The sequence below is a fragment of the Spinacia oleracea genome, chromosome 3 (genome assembly GCF_020520425.1).
Source record: "Spinacia oleracea cultivar Varoflay chromosome 3, BTI_SOV_V1, whole genome shotgun sequence".
Taxonomy (NCBI): Eukaryota; Viridiplantae; Streptophyta; class Magnoliopsida; order Caryophyllales; family Amaranthaceae; genus Spinacia; species Spinacia oleracea.
This window is the reverse complement of record NC_079489.1, coordinates 15,922,422-15,936,998: the sequence shown is the minus strand read 5'-3', so window position 1 is coordinate 15,936,998 and position 14,577 is coordinate 15,922,422. Positions and strand designations below refer to the sequence as shown.

Here is a 14,577-nt window from a genome sequence, read left to right as displayed (position 1 = left end):
ATGATGAAACAACAAACAAACCACACTATACTTTCTTGCCTTTCTTTCACAATTAAAATCAATCACTCATAAAGATAAGAAATTACAATTTTTGAGTGAAACAATGCTTTGAATTTTCTTGAGAATAACGATTTTTCCTTCTTATTTTTTTTTTCTTGCTCAATCTCTTTTTTTTTTTTTTTTTTTTTTTTTTTTTTCGGGAACCTTCACACGATTTTTTTTTTTTTCTTTTATTCTCCTCATCTCATTCATTCTTTCATTTCATTTTTTTCAACAACAATCATGATAAGAAGAATTTCCCTTTTCAATACTCAATATGCTCAAAATGTACCACAATGCAACTCCCTCACCTCACTACTATTAGCTCCCCCAAGCTAGGCTTGGGACTAGTAACCAATGGGGAATTTACGGGTTTGTAATGTGGTTAGTCACCGAATAAATGGCACAGGGACAACATGGGTAGAAAAAGAGGGAACAAACGTATCTAATTTCATCTGAAGGCTACCTAAATAGAAAAATGCCTTCGTCCTCCACAATGTGCATGTATATGAGTCATAAAACATTACTAATAGTTGCAAACCAATACTCAAAATCAATGGCACACCAGGAAGCTATCACACATCCTAACCAAGTCAACTAGTCAAGCACCAAGTCCACAAGTAGTTGGTCAGAGTTGACTCATGTCAAGGCATCAAAGTAATCGGATCTCAAATCATGGTTAACAAATCAACAATGCTCGTCATCAAAAACCAAGAATCAAAATAGTTTACAATCAAGGGGCACAGGGAAGCATGGTTTTGTATTCATCGGAACGTATTTTTGTATTTTTTTTTTTTCAAAGCAATAAACTAATCTAGAAAGCATTAAACACACCAAAATAAACACACCAAAATAAAGAAATGCAATAATAAAAGAAAGACATACCTACAATGTACAAGTAGTGTGAAACCCCCCCCCAAACCAAATCAGACAATGTCCTCATTGGCTCAAGGGTATCGAACCTCATCATCAACATCATCTCGGCATCACTGATGGCCTTGGCCATCATCACCATCATCATCACCATCATCTCGGCCAGCATGCCCACTAGGACCCGCTCCCCACCCTCCGTACTGGGTGGGTGTGAAGGTGCCCATAGAACCCGGAGCTCCATATCTCTCCGCGGGATAGGTATACCAGGTAGGGTGCTCGTAATCTGGGGTAATATAGCCCTGCCTGGCATACTGATCATAAAATGGGAACATGGTCCTCTGGTAATCAGCTGCGAACTCCCGGAACCCGAGCTCAAGTCTGCTTAGTCGCTCATCAATGGAGCCCTGCTCCTCCTCTACTACCGGGCCACTCTGGGGCCTCCCCGTGTCTCGACGCCCCCTCCTGAAGTAGGTGCGAGGCTCTGGCTGGTACTGATGGGGCTCTGGCTGAGGGTCAGGCTGAGGCTGGGGGTCAGGCTGAGGCTCTTGCTCAAATCCAACAAATAGATAATGAGCCTGACCGGGTCTGAAACTAGTGCGGCCCTGAGGGTCGGGCAAGGTGAAAAGCCTGTTTCCCTCGAACATCCAGTACATGGCTCCCGGCCTAAATAACCCATGCTCCCCCTGTAGCCTACGGAGTCCAGCAAAATAAGCCAAATCAAGCAAGTTGCTACCCAGAACTGGAATCTGGTTAGCCTCAGTAAAATTGGCCGTGGCCATGGCTATGTGGGTGATCAACCCACCAATGGTAATCTTGGTAGTATGTGTGGAGGTGGCTATAGAGTAAAATTGAGAGGCCATGTGATGTGCAAGGTTCATTTTGTAGCTCTCCTCTCCTTCGGAAACGTAGCCACCTAAGATCTCTAGCTCCGTACTCCTAATATTCTGGGTCTCATCCCTACCAAAGATCGTAAAACCAAGAAACCTGTAGAAGACAATGGGTATCGGGTGTTGAATCTTGGAAGCATGCAAATGTTGCATACTCCCGGGATTCGCATTGCCCGTAAGCTTTCCCCACATGGTGCAGTTATTGTGAGTCTCCTTGGGTTTCCTACTATATGTGGTAGACAATCCAAAAATCCTACCAAAATCAGATAAGCTCATGGTGTAGGTCCGGTTCATCACACGAAATTGAACCGATGGCACGGTTCGATAACCATCCCTACGAACATTAAAACTACTCAAAAATTCTAGAGTCAACCGCCTAAATGTGAGACGGAGCATACCATACATGCTACTCATACCAACACCAACAAAAACACGTTTTACATCACGCTCAATTCCCATATCATGCAATGATTTTTGACATATAAAGCGAGTAGGGATTACCTCCCTCAATTTGAGGTGCATGAATCGTGCTCGTTGCTCCTCCGTAGTAAAGATGACATCCGGAAAATCCGTGTCGGGCTCGAATTGCGGTGGTGGAGATGGTGGTGGAGGTTCCCGAGCTCGGCTTGTGGAAGCCTCATGTTGATTTCTTGGTACCCTCGTGCATTTTCTTTGTGGTCTATTTGCCATTGATGAAAAATCTGAATTTTTGAGTTTTTTGAGCTTTTTGGGTGAATTTGGGGATTTTGTGGGGATGAGAGAAAACTTAAATCGGTTAGGTGTAGGTTGTAGAGGATGATGAGAGGATGATTTTGATGAAAGAATTGTTGAATTTGGTGGAGATTTGAGGGAGATATGGTGGTTTGAAGTTTTTGGAAGTTGGGGTTTAATGGAGGAGTGAGAGAAAGTTAGGTTGAAGATGAAGAGGAAGTGAAGAAATATTGGGGAAACCGTGAGTTTATCGCTGAAATCGCGTCTCGCCCGATCGGGCGACATTCCGCCCGATCGGGCGATTTGCGATCCTTTTCTTCTGATCCGTGCGCGCCCGATCGGGCGCACCTCGCCCGATCCGCATCGGGCGATTTGCGATTGCCTCTTTTCTTGACTTTTTCTGCCCAGAATTCCTCCTTGACTTTTTCGCGAACTTTTCCTCAACCGCCCGATCGGGCAAAATAATTTCGCCCGATCGGGCATTCCACTCGCCAGTCCGCCCGATTGGGCATGCTGCGCCCGATCGGGCAGAAATAAGCTGCATGAAAATCATCAGTGCGCGCCCGATCGGGCGCACCTCGCCCGATCAGCATCGGGCGATTTGCAGCGTGCTTGGCCTTGAGCTTTATTTCACTTTCTCGAACTTGGGGCTTTAGGCCTGCACATTAAGAAACACCCAAACAGCGTAATGCCCTCTTCTCGCCTCACTAACACTAAAAACAATACTTAAACACACGTAGGTAATGGAAAATACTAACTAAACACACAAAAATTAGAATCAACAATCAAACTTATACTACTAAGGCAATAAATGGATAATGAAATACTCATCCCCTATGAGATTGATGTAATGTCCCCATTGCACAATCTCCGTTTATGCGCAGACAATGGACATGAAAGGGATGAGAGCCACGACAGCTCATCGAATGGGGGCACCAAAGATGGTGCCATCTGGTGTCACATCGATTACCTTGGATGAGCTGTGTGGTGCGGGAAGTGACAGATCACGACCCCGATCACGAATACGATGTCCACCATTTACAGAACTTTCGGCCCTTTAGGTCGTGGCATCATCAATCCGTCCCTTCTTTCGAACCCATGCCGAAGAGTGCATACTCCGATCACCTCCACCTTCAAGATAATTTGAAACATGTGCTTTTTCCGAGGAGTTATTAGAGTTAGTATGAGTCAATTCGGTATTAAAATAATCATTAGAAACATTGACTCCAAAACATGACTCTTCTACCATAGGGTTCTTAGCAACATGGGTTAAATTGAAAGTAACCTTATCATCCCCCACATTTAAGGTCAGCTTGCCATTTTTGACATCTATGATTGCCCCCGCAGTGTGTAAGAAAGGCCGACCTAAAATAATAGGAATTTGTGTAATACCCCGAAGTTTTTAAATTTGATTAATCATGCTAAATTATTTTTATCTAGCCTAAAATCGTTTTAGATATTAATTTTGAATTTTATTTTAAATTAACGAAGTTTTATTGCGATTAAATTTTAATATTGTTACACCCTTTATTTTAGGATTTTATAATTTAATTTCAAATTTTACGAGCTTAACCTACTTTTTAAATCATTTCGTAATTTATTTCGAATTTTTAAATAATTTCAGGACGTTCTTATTTTTATTCGAAAACTAAATTTATTTATTTTTCGTTAACGATATATTTTCTAAAGGAATTAGTACAAAACTTATTTTAATTAGGGATTTCTATTTTTGTCAATTTCTAATTATAGCAACATATTTCTGAATTTTAGCCTAACTTTGTGAAATGACCAAAATACCCCCAAGAGCAAAAATGGCAATTTTCTTCTTCTTCCTCCTTCTCCACGTATGTCTTCAACTCCCTTTTCCACCTATTTCAGTCCACATTCATGCCTTGGTCATCAAGGAGTGAATGCTTCCTCTTCACTCTACTTTACAGTATAAACAATTCATAATTTGTCCCATTTTCTTCAACCCAACAATCAGTAAACAAAATTGAAAATCAACACCCATAACCACCACCATTCCCGCCCTCTTTCTTCCCTTCGTTGCACCCCTCTCTACACCACCTTGTCGCGCCACCATTCCCAGCAACCCTTGCCAACTTCTGAACCCGTCACCGTCTCCATCTCCGGCAAGAACTGACTGGAAAACACCCCTCAAACTCCCCTGTTTTTCCTCCTTCCTTTCGCACACTCTTCCCCTCATCTCATTGCTTCGCCACGAAACCACCAGCATCGTCAAAATTCCGGCGCGTTTTCGCGTCTCGGTGCCGCCCAAACCCAGACTCCGGCTACCGCACCTCCCTTTGCCGCTCGCACCACCTCCCCTGCCTCCCTCCTATCTCGAAATCCCTTTCTCTCTCCGAATCGCACAACCACCGAGCTGCCGTGATGGCTTTACCTCCGGCTTTATGCCGCCGCCCAATCTCCACCCCCAATACCCGGCGAGCCGCCGCCCCCTGAACCACCCAAGCCACCTCACAAATGTCCCTGCTCCCTCTCTTCTTTTCGCGCAATTTCTCCCCCTCCTTTTGATTATCGCGACACCATTCCACCAACACCACCGTCGCCTCTCCGGCGCGGTTCCCTGCTGCGGCGTCGGACCACCTGAGCTCAGCCGCCCAGCCTCCCTCCTCCATCGTGCTCTCCTCCCTTTCCTCTGCTTCGCGTCTCCCTTTCCAGAAAACCAAAGAAATCAAGTTTCAATTTGAAACTTGATTTATTCTCCCAAGCCCAACTTGAATTGGCCCATTTCAATTGTTTGGACTTTTGGGTGAGTTATACCAAATTTTCAGAATTTTCTTACTTATGGATTTTCATGTTTTGATAAAGTTTAATCATATAATTATTTACTAATAAATTGTTTATCATTCAGGTTTTATTATCGATTTTACTAGAAATAAGTTACTAGCTTTATTTATCGAATATGGAATTTAAATAATTTTTTTCATGAAAATCGATTTATGAAATATATAAATATATTTCGATTAAAATTTCGTTTAATAATATTTTCATTAAATTATGAAATTATATTTTAATCAAAATACGTTATGTATAAATTCATTATTTATAAACTTAATATTTATAAGATATCGATTTTAGATTATTTGTCGATTTAAATACTAATTCAATAATTCAATACTTTGAAAGAAATCGAACTCGGAGCTCAGGAAGAACGAACCATGGAAAAGGCTTAGCAAATCGCGAAAGTGAGGTAACGGTTATTGCTAGTACCCGCAATCCCTTCGAAATGTATTTATGAATGATGTTATGAATGATTGATGTTTTATAATGATGTTTTATGATTTGCGGGATTACAAGCATGATTTGATTGAATTATTTTATGATAATGCAGCTTTATGCAAAGTATTGATTTAACGAATTATTATTCCTGAAAGAATGATTTTATGAAATAACGAGATTTAATGGTTTTGTTGAACCACCCTGAATGAATGAGATTTTCCTGATTAATGTTCTATTAAAAGAAATGTAAACATGATAAATGAAAGTGTAAGAACTGGTCAAGTTCCCCTGATATGGAGCCCAGGCTCCCCCTGATAAGAAGCACTGGCTTCCCCTGATATGGAACCAAGGTTCCCCCTGATAAGAAGCACTGGCTTCCCCTGATATGGAACCAAGGTTCCCCCTGAAATGAAGCACTGGCTTCCCCTGTTATGGAGCATTGACTCCCCCTGTTATGAAGCACTGGCTTCTCCTGTTCGTAGGAGACGTCATACCATGTTTTCCTGTAAAGTCCTGACGACCAGAATAATACTGTTAAAAGGAAAAAGATTAATGAAATGATGTTCCTGAAATAATGTTCCTGAAATGATATTCCTGAAACGATGTTTCTGAAATGACGTTTCTAAAATTATGTTTTTGAAATGATGATGCTTCTGAAACGATGATTTATTAAATGTTTTACTATATTCTATTTTCCCTGTTTATTAAATAAAATGAATTGAAATGATGTTACGATGCTAGGGTAACTTGTTACTGAGTCTTCGGCTCACCGTTTTGTTTTCCGTTTTAGGTACTGCTGGGGACCACGGAAACGAGTAGTGGCGAGGATTTCACTATTACCAAGTTCACCTAACTTAATGTTAAGTTGTAACAAGTTTCAGTAAAGATTCGAGATTAAGTTACGTACTTTTATTAAGGAATGAAAAAGGATTATTATGCTAATTGTGGAGTTTAATAGTAATTAATATGATGGTTGCCTTGTAATTCCTAAGAGGGAATTACGGCGGGTAATGTCCCGACCGAATTCGGTTAATTCCGCTGCTAATTATGCTTTAATAATTGAATTAGAGGTCGGGGCGTTACAGTTTGGTATCAGAGCCAGGTTCTGGACCATAAGTGCTAAACCTTACGGGTTTTGCACGTAATAGAATTCAATAGGCTTTAAGCAAAGAGTTTTAAGGAATAAGTTAAAAAGAATATGTTAAAATCATGTTAAGTTAAAATGAAATGAGTGTGAGCATAGGAACGCACGGGATAAAAGGGATTTACTTCTCCTGTTATGTATGTTTTCTTGATTGAACATGTTATGCGAAATATCGATTATCAAGGTACTAATGATGCCACGAACGAAGCTCACATCAAGCGCAACATTCACGATGACGTCGCTCACAAAGATGTTTCCTATGACGATTTCTATGATGAGAAATCTATAAGAAGACCCCAAGGAGATGATAGAACGATTAAGAACTGCAAGTACGTTATCAACTAAAGTGGTCAAAGATTCTCGAAAAACGAAAGTCACTAATGCGAACGAAAATGCGTCACTATTTAAGAAGTTTTCACCTCCGAATCCACCAATCTATGATCGCAAGCCGATTTGATGAAATTTGAAGACTAGATAAATCATATGGATCAACTACTCGAGACTCTCGAAATGCTCTAACGAATGGAATTGAATATCGTGCTAAAACGAATACTTGTTATCGATGTCGAGGAAAAGATCATTTCGTTAAAGATTGTCCTAAACCACCTCCAACGAATACCGGAACATCAACCTCGACCAATCATGAACGAAACAACAACAATGTTAAATCGATCACGCCCGTCAACATACGTAAGAGATTACATGATAAAGGACGAAGATGACGCCAACGCTGATTATTTTAATTTTGCTCTCTCTCGCTTTGGATCCGAATTTCCCTTGTTTTCATGTTTATCATGTCATGTTATGAGTTTCCTACCCTAGACAGACTAGGAAAAGTTTAAGCATTACTGTTTTCTTGGAAGAAGTTAAGTTAAGCACGGTTCGAACTCAAAGATTTTGTGGATACGAATTGTTTTAAGGAATTTTTATGGTTATGAAATCTTTAAGGATAGTATAAATCTTAAGAGTACCAAGCGAGCATAAGGTTGTATTTCATGAGTGGTGGACCACTAATTAAGTTGAGATTATTCGAAGTTTAAAGTGTACAAATTGTGAATGAAATTGATTCTAGAGTTATCTTTCCGTGTTACCCATGATGAATATTTTGGTGTTTATAAGTACACAAGTCTAGTATCTGAAAAAGGATTGATATGCCTCTATTAAGGAAGCTAAGAAGTTATGCATGAATGTTATGAACCCCATGAGTTATGGTAAAAAAACCCATTTGAGTTGAAACATGAATAAGATCTTGAGGATTTTATCAAAAGGAGTTATCAAGAATTAGTTATCAAAAAGTTTGAATGATAGAGTATCGAAAGAGCACGAGTTTGTATGTCGTAAATGGCAAATCAACAAATAAATCGAGGTTTAAAGCATTGAAGTTATGATTGAAATCGATTTTTAGTTTACTTTTCTGCATCATTTGTAAGGTTTATTTTTTTATGTATTTATTTGAAAGGATGCTTGATTATCTCCATAAAGAAAGCTAAGCGAAAGAATTTAAGGTATTGCAAAATGTTATTTATGGTGAAAATATGGAATTGACTTTGCGTATAAAGCTTTGAGGAACTTACCAAAATAAGTTATCGAGAATTAGTCTTTCTATGAGGTTGATGATATCAATAAATGTTAGGAAGTTCGAAAAGAATTATGAATGATTGAGGAATGCAATGGAGTTAAGAAAAGAAATCGACGAAATGACGTGTCTGTAAAACCAGGTAGTATGAACTAAGTTTCTGGAATCTAGATTGTTATGATAAAGGCATGCTTGATGATTTAGCATTATCCGCAAAATCCGAGGTTTGTCGACTTAAGATACTAAGGATGAGTAACGAAGTCGTATGTCTAATGATGTAGTTCCTGTCACGTGCTTGGACTCGAACCCCCGCAACTAACGTAGTCAACGAAGTTGTTTGACGCATAAGAAAAGATCGAAGATCGAAATCAAAACGAATAAAATAATGAAAGTCAACGACAAGATTCCTGCGGCAAAGAAGCCCAATGGCAAATGAAAGTGAAATGCCTCTAATTATTCGCCCGTGAACGATATGATGTATGAATGACTATGTTTTCTATGAATGATTATGTTATGGTCAACCATGCTTGTGTGTTAGATCAAATGATTATGAATGTTACGCTTATGTTGAATTTGAAATTTTCATATGAATTATGTCTCTATGATATGGATTATGTTTATGCTCACATGATTGTACTAGTAGTCTAATTGTTATACATGGAAGCCGCCTCCGATGGAAGTTCTCCTGAGCTCAGAGTACGAGATTGATATATTAAAATGACTTTTACAAATTATTCGTGTATTGAAATTGGTTGATAAATATTTATTTTCACTACATCTACATATATTTTCAGAATTATAATTTAATTTTTCATTAAAAGTTACTATTTTGGTAGAAAATATTTTCAAACAAGATATCACAAAGTAAAATGGGAGCCTAGTCTAAGCTAACAATTTGCCCCTTTTATGTTCTTTGCTCCTCGATCCTATTCTATGAAATAAAGTGGAGATACGAAAGATGATGGCGGAATATAATTGACCTTAATGACGATTAAGGATCAAGATATGATTTTTCCCCTTTTGTGTTCTCTACTCTTCGGTTCTAGGTCTCGGGTTGAAGCAGAGTCCTAAAAGATGATGGCGGAATGAAAGCTAGACATTGTCAAAATTGAAATTGTGAGATCTTGGTTTTAAATAAAAAATTATACTCTTATTCGAGCGTTTTCAATTTTCAACAATCATTTTATAAATCTAATTTTCAAGTTTCGAGGACGAAACTTTTTCTAAGGGGGTAAGAGTGTAATACCCCGAAGTTTTTAAATTTGATTAATCATGCTAAATTGTTTTTATTTAGCCTAAAATCGTTTTAGATATTAATTTTGAATTTTATTTAAATTAACGAAGTTTTATTGCGATTAAATTTTAATATTGTTACACGCTTTATTTTAGGATTTTATAATTTAATTTCAAATTTTACGAGCTTAACCTACTTTTTAAATCATTTCGTAATTTATTTCGAATTTTTAAATAATTTCAGGACGTTCTTATTTTTATTCGAAAACTAAATTTATTTATTTTTCGTTAACGATATATTTTCTAAAGGAATTAGTAAAAAACTTATTTTAATTAGGGATTTCTATTTTTGTCAATTTCTAATTATAGCAACATATTTCTGAATTTTAGCCTAACTTTGTGAAATGACCAAAATACCCCCAAGAGCAAAAATGGCAATTTTCTTCTTCTTCCTCCTTCTCCACGTATGTCTTCAACTCCCTTTTCCACCTATTTCAGTCCACATTCATGCCTTGGTCATCAAGGAGTGAATGCTTCCTCTTCACTCTACTTTACAGTATAAACAATCCATAATTTGTCCCATTTTCTTCAACCCAACAATCTGTAAACAAAATTGAAAATCAACACCCATAACCACCACCATTCCCGCCCTCTTTCTTCCCTTCGTTGCACCCCTCTCTACACCACCTTGTCGCGCCACCATTCCCAGCAACCCTTGCCAACTTCTGAACCCGTCACCGTCTCCATCTCCGGCAAGAACTGACTGGAAAACACCCCTCAAACTCCCCTGTTTTTCCTCCTTCCTTTCGCACACTCTTCCCCTCATCTCATTGCTTCGCCACGAAACCACCAGCATCGTCAAAATTCCAGCGCGTTTTCGCGTCTCGGTGCCGCCCAAACCCAGACTCCGGCTACCGCACCTCCCTTCGCCGCTCACACCACCTCCCCTGCCTCCCTCCTATCTCGAAATCCCTTTCTCTCTCCGAATCGCACAACCACCGAGCTGCCGTGATGGCTTTACCTCCGGCTTTATGCCGCCGCCCAATCTCCACCCCCAATACCCGGCGAGCCGCCGCCCCCTGAACCACCCAAGCCACCTCACAAATGTCCCTGCTCCCTCTCTTCTTTTCGCGCAATTTCTCCCCCTCCTTTTGATTATCGCGACACCATTCCACCAACACCACCGCCGCCTCTCCGGCGCGGTTCCCTGCTGCGGCGTCGGACCACCTGAGCTCAGCCGCCCAGCCTCCCTCCTCCATCGTGCTCTCCTCCTTTTCCTCTGCTTCGCGTCTCCCTTTCCAGAAAACCAAAGAAATCAAGTTTCAATTTGAAACTTGATTTATTCTCCCAAGCCCAACTTGAATTGGCCCATTTCAATTGTTTGGACTTTTGGGTGAGTTATACCAAATTTTCAGAATTTTCTTACTTATGGATTTTCATGTTTTGATAAAGTTTAATCATATAATTATTTACTAATAAATTGTTTATCATTCAGGTTTTATTATCGATTTTACTAGAAATAAGTTACTAGCTTTATTTATCGAATATGGAATTTAAATAATTTTTTTCATGAAAATCGATTTATGAAATATATAAATATATTTCGATTAAAATTTCGTTTAATAATATTTTCATTAAATTATGAAATTATATTTTAATCAAAATACGTTATGTATAAATTCATTATTTATAAACTTAATATTTATAAGATATCGATTTTAGATTATTTGTCGATTTAAATACTAATTCAATAATTCAATACTTTGAAAGAAATCGAACTCGGAGCTCAGGAAGAACGAACCATGGAAAAGGCTTAGCAAATCGCGAAAGTGAGGTAACGGTTATTGCTAGTACCCGCAATCCCTTCGAAATGTATTTATGAATGATGTTATGAATGATTGATGTTTTATAATGATGTTTTATGATTTGCGGGATTACAAGCATGATTTGATTGAATTATTTTATGATAATGCAGCTTTATGCAAAGTATTGATTTAACGAATTATTATTCCTGAAAGAATGATTTTATGAAATAACGAGCTTTAATGGTTTTGTTGAACCACCCTGAATGAATGAGATTTTCCTGATTAATGTTCTATTAAAAGAAATGTAAACATGATAAATGAAAGTGTAAGAACTGGTCAAGTTCCCCTGATATGGAGCCCAGGCTCCCCCTGATAAGAAGCACTGGCTTCCCCTGATATGGAACCAAGGTTCCCGCTGATAAGAAGCACTAGCTTCCCCTGATATGGAACCAAGGTTCCCCCTGAAATGAAGCACTGGCTTCCCCTGTTATGGAGCATTGACTCCCCCTGTTATGAAGCACTGGCTTCCCCTGTTCGTAGGAGACGTCCTACCATGTTTTCCTGTAAAGTCCTGACGACCAGAATAATACTGTTAAAAGGAAAAAGATTAATGAAATGATGTTCCTGAAATAATGTTCCTGAAATGATATTCCTGAAACGATGTTTCTGAAATGACGTTTCTAAAATTATGTTTTTGAAATGATGATGCTTCTGAAACGATGATTTATTAAATGTTTTACTATATTCTATTCTCCCTGTTTATTAAATAAAATGAATTGAAATGATGTTACGATGCTAGGGTAACTTGTTACTGAGTCTTCGGCTCACCGTTTTGTTTTCCGTTTTAGGTACTGCTGGGGACCACGGAAACGAGTAGTGGCGAGGATTTCACTATTACCAAGTTCACCTAAGTTAATGTTAAGTTGTAACAAGTTTCAGTAAAGATTCGAGATTAAGTTACGTACTTTTATTAAGGAATGAAAAAGGATTATTATGCTAATTGTGGAGTTTAATAGTAATTAATATGATGGTTGCCTTGTAATTCCTAAGAGGGAATTACGGCGGGTAATGTCCCGACCGAATTAGGTTAATTCCGCTGCTAATTATGCTTTAATAATTGAATTAGAGGTCGGGGCGTTACAATTTGCCTATCCTCTTCCATGTCTAAAACAACAAAATCAACAGGAATAAAGAATTTACCTACTCTAACAGGCACATCTTCTAAGACACCTAGGGGGTATTTTACAGATCTATCGGCCATTTGCAGAGTTATGTTGGTAACTTTTAAATCACCCATGTTCAACTTAGTACATACAGACGGGGGCATGACACTAACACTGGCACCTAAATCACATAAGGCTTTGTCAATAAAAAGGTTGCCAATATTACACGGGATAGAGAAACTCCCGGGGTCCTTCAACTTGGGTGGAGACTTATTTTGTAGTAAGGCACTGCACTCCTCAGTAAATGCAACAGTCTCCACCTCACTAAATGCTCTCTTCCTAGTCAAGATGTCTTTCATGTATTTAGCATATGCAGGTACTTGAGTAATTAATTCAGTGAAAGGGACTGTTGCCTGCAGATTCTTTACCACTTCTAAGAACTTACCAAACTGCTTGTCTAGCTTGTTCTTTAGCTGACGATGAGGGAAGGGAAGTTTGATAGGTGGAACTTGTATCTCAACTTTCTTCTCAACCCCTGTGTCAGCTTCCTTATCCTTGACCACCTTCTCACTTTCTCCTGGCACAGCACCACTAACAGATACTTCAACCCCTTCCTCTATAGTCATAGGTGGCCCATCATATTCATATCCACTCCGCAGAGTGACAGCATTTACAGACTCTCTGGTCACAGGCTGTGAAGGGAGTTGACCTTTGGGTCTCTCTGCAAGAGCGGTAGCCATTTGTGCCAACTGTTTATCCATGATCTTGTTATGAGCAGTGAGGGCATCGATTTTGGCATCCTTTTCGCTTAGAGATCTCTGCAATTCCAACATCATATTCCTCATCTCTACAAGCATGGGATCAGGTTGTGTGGGTTGAGGTTGTGGTGGTAAGCCAGGTGATCCACTAGGTTGCGAGTTGTAGTTACTCCGCGGTTGGTAGGGTTGTTGTGGTGGTGGAGAATGTTGAATCTGGTGGGGGTTCTGAACATTAGTACTCCTATATGATAATAGGGGGTTGTTTTTATACCCCTCATTGTATGAGTTGGAATACAGATTGTTCTGCTTGTAGGACTGGAATGCATTGCATTGTTCGATGGAGCTCCGGCATACCTGTGCATAATGGCCTTGCATCCCACAAATATTACAGACATTAGCAGATTGGGCACTCATTGCAGCGACACTAGCATGTTGGGTGGATTGGGAAGATGCGATCTGTATATTGTCGAGCTTGTGATGTAGGGCAGTTAGCTGAGCAGTAAGTTGTTCAATAGAATTCATCTCATGCTTAACACCTCGGTCGGCAAAACCTCTAGGATTCCCATATTGGGCACTATGGATGGCCATCTCCTCAATCACCACCAAAGCTCTAGGCACCTCCAGTTGCATAAATCTCCCACTGGCAGCTGAATCCAAAAGACACCTAGACTCATTACCCAAACCATTGTAAAACTGCTGAACCAGGAACCAATCATCCAAACCATGGTGTGGGCACTCTCTTTGCAAGTCCTTGAATCTCTCCCAGACTTCGAACAAACTCTCATCTACTTGTTGAGAGATACCTAATATCTGACCCCTCAGACGAGCTGTCTTCTCAGGTGGGAAATATTTAACATAGAATGCAAGGGCCAAAGAATTCCAATCGGTGATTTTCATAGCTGCGCGGTTGAGACTGTTAATCCATAGCTTGGCCTTCCCACTCAATGAAAATGGAAAGAGTATCTCCATAGTCTGCTCCGGTGTTAAATTCTTCTGCTTAATGGTGGCACAATACTGAATGAAAGACTGAATGTGGAGATTGGGATCTTCACCCTTTTCCCCACCGGAAAATAAAACCGTTTCCCCGGCAACGGCGCCAAAATTTAACAGGCTAAATCGCACTCCTATCAAAGATAAACCTAACA

General features: G+C 39.5%; 1 non-coding gene across 1 annotated transcript; it reads left to right on the top strand.

Annotated features, from left to right (window-relative positions):
- The first annotated feature begins 14,150 nt into the window (after positions 1-14,150).
- On the top strand, positions 14,151-14,257 carry LOC130470966 (small nucleolar RNA R71). The gene has a single exon (XR_008931676.1). It is a non-coding gene; the product is annotated as a small nucleolar RNA R71 (small nucleolar RNA).
- The last annotated feature ends 320 nt before the right edge of the window (positions 14,258-14,577 follow it).